This window comes from Pipistrellus kuhlii, unplaced genomic scaffold (genome assembly GCF_014108245.1).
Source record: "Pipistrellus kuhlii isolate mPipKuh1 unplaced genomic scaffold, mPipKuh1.p scaffold_m20_p_1, whole genome shotgun sequence".
In the NCBI taxonomy this organism is placed as follows: Eukaryota; Metazoa; Chordata; class Mammalia; order Chiroptera; family Vespertilionidae; genus Pipistrellus; species Pipistrellus kuhlii.
In genome coordinates, this window is record NW_023425404.1 from 187,887,270 (window position 1) to 187,890,113 (window position 2,844).

The window sequence follows — 2,844 nt, forward strand, 5'->3', positions numbered from 1 at the left end:
TATGTGATTGAAGGAAAATAAAAGTATTATCCATCCGATGAGTGATAGGGCTAGACAACCTTGAAACCCTCTTCCACCTCTCACATGTTATGACAAAACTTTTTTGTTAGATTTGAATAGCTCTTTAATTGCAAACTCATCCCATCCCTTATCCCATTTATTTACATAGATTTTTAAAGGTGCATTGAAATGAATAATAATCCAAATAGTGAGCCCTTGAATAAAGGTGTCCATGATCAAATGAATCTAACAAAAGCTAATTCCAAATCTCCCTCTTTTTTATTAATGTGTTTTTACTGATTTCAGAGAGAATGAGAGAGGGAGAGACAGAAACATCAGTGATGAGAAAGAATCATCAAATAGCTGCCTCCTTCATGCCCCCTACTGGGGATCAAGCCCACAACCCAAGCATGTTCTCTGACCAGGAATTGAACCAATACCTCTAGTTCATGGGTTGACACTCAACCAGCAAGCCATATTGGCCAGACTCAAATCTCCCTCTTAAAAATGACAATGATGTCAACAGATTAAGACTTGAAAAAACTGCACTGGCAAAAGAGATTATTTAAATGTTTCAACATTTCTCCCATGTATTTGATTATAGATATAGATATCATATATATATATCTATCTATATATATATATATATATAGATATAGATATAGATGTGTGTGTGTGTATGCATATATGTGTGGGTACCTATATACATGTATGTGTAAATATGTGTCTACATATATAATACATAAATTTATAAAACATTTATTTGCATGTAAATGTCCATACATATATTTATATATTATTTATTTTTATGCGCCCAGGCATGAAACAGCTCTGGCCATCATCACAGGCATCAAGCTAGGATGCATTAAGGACTGAATATCTACTTTGCCCCTGACTGATAATAAGACCAACACCAATAATCAGGTGTCCCCTTGCCCATTGCCAGGGCTATTTACATCTCTATCATATAAAAGGCCATGGCAGTCATGCCATATCACCCTCATGACCAAAAGAGCATCAGCTTTTGCAGTGGGCAGGGTGGAGCGCAAGCTACTAGCAGTGAAGAGCTAGGAGTGGCAGAGGGCAGTGCGCAAGCAACTAGTGGTAGAGAGCTATGAGCAGCAGAAGGCTATGAGCAGCAAGCTACAAGTGGTGATGGACAGGGCAGCCAGCTGAGGCAAGCGGAAGCAAGCTACTCGTGCATGATTTTGTGCGCACAGGGCCTCTAGTATTATATACATAAGCCTAAGCTACCAGCCAACCAGCCAATACCTATGATGTGCTCTGACCACCAGGGGGCAGATGCTCATCTGCCAGATGTTGAGCTATGGTCACTTGGCAGTAGCAGTTCTCAGGTGATGCACCCAATACCCAGAACCAGAGAGGAGGGAGCCCGATTCCGGGGTGTGTCACCCAAGAAAAACCCTCTTGCAATTTGGGAACCCTCTGGGAATGTCAGAGAACCGGTTTCAGCCCAATCTCCACAAGCCAGGCTGAGGGACCTTAGTGAACCAGGCCTCTAGTATATTATAAAATTCATGTTTTCATTTAAATGCATATATAAATGCAAACAGATTTATAGATAATAATATCGCAAATAAGCTTTTCATCTAAAGAAATCAGTGTTCCTGTTTTAGGAAAGTAAGTTCATTCAGTGAATTTATAACAAAGGAATAAGTTATATTAGAACTGGGCATTTATATTTCTTTTAGAATACTCTAGACTTTATTTTCTCCCACACTACACACACATGGTTGAGAGGGAGTAATATAGAACTCACTTCTCCACTTAATTTCTCCCTAAAGACATTATAGCATCAAGAGTCCTGAACCTCAGAAGCCACAGTAAAACTCCTGATTATAATTTTGAGGTAAATTGATAGTACTTTAGGAAACATATTCTTGCACTATTTGCTCAGCAGACATTGTCTGTGATTTGGGAAGAGATCTACAATACATTAGACTCATGAGGATTTTGCAAATGATGATTGTGATGATCAGTTTTATGTGTCAATTTGGCTGGCTCTAGCAGAGATTATTGAATCAGACATTCATCTAGGAGTTGCTTAGAGAGTATTTGGGAGCTGGGATGAAAGTCCATAACCAGTTGACTTTAAGTAAGCTGTGCTAGATAATCTGGCTGGACTTTATTACAGTCCCCTGAAAGACCTGAACTGCAGTTGGGGCTTCCCGGGTAAAACAGCAGTTCTGCCCAGTGACAGCAGCTTCACCAGAGCCCATGAATTCCAGGTGACCTTCCCTGATGACCAGCCCTATGGATTTTGGGCTTACCTAGACAGTCCCCACAAATGTGTAAGCCAATTCATTGCAGCATTTTTTTTTTAATATTGTCAACACAGGAAACACCCAAACCTGTACAAAATTTTTATAAGTTTACTTAAGCCAAACTGAGGACAAATGCTAGGAACCAAGATCCCAAATGCTCCCTTGAGGGTGATTACACCTTTAAGGGGTCTGGAAAAGATTATTATTCTGGCAGTTCAAAGGTATTAACCTAGATGCACAATAACTATGGACAGGACTGGCTTAAACCTTTTACTAAAGAAGTTACAGACCTGAGGCATGACTGCTCTCCCTGACCTGCCCAGTTAGGAATTTATGATGAAATCACTCACCCTGTGAGGTTACTTTGGGTTAGATTTATTACAGTACCTTCCTTTTATTCCCCACAGTGTGTATCTCCTACTGGCTCTGCTTCTCCAAGCAATGATTGTCACCAATGTGGTATGCTTTCTGAGCCCACCATCTTTTCTTTTGCCATTTTGGATCAAGAGCCTCTTAAGGGCAAAGAACAACTCATATTCATCTTCACATGCCCAGTATC

At 40.0% G+C, this 2,844-nt stretch overlaps 1 pseudogene; it reads right to left on the reverse strand.

Annotated features, from left to right (window-relative positions):
- Window positions 1-806: 806 nt before the first annotated feature.
- On the reverse strand, window positions 807-950 carry LOC118710693 (annotated as a pseudogene).
- Window positions 951-2,844: the final 1,894 nt, after the last annotated feature.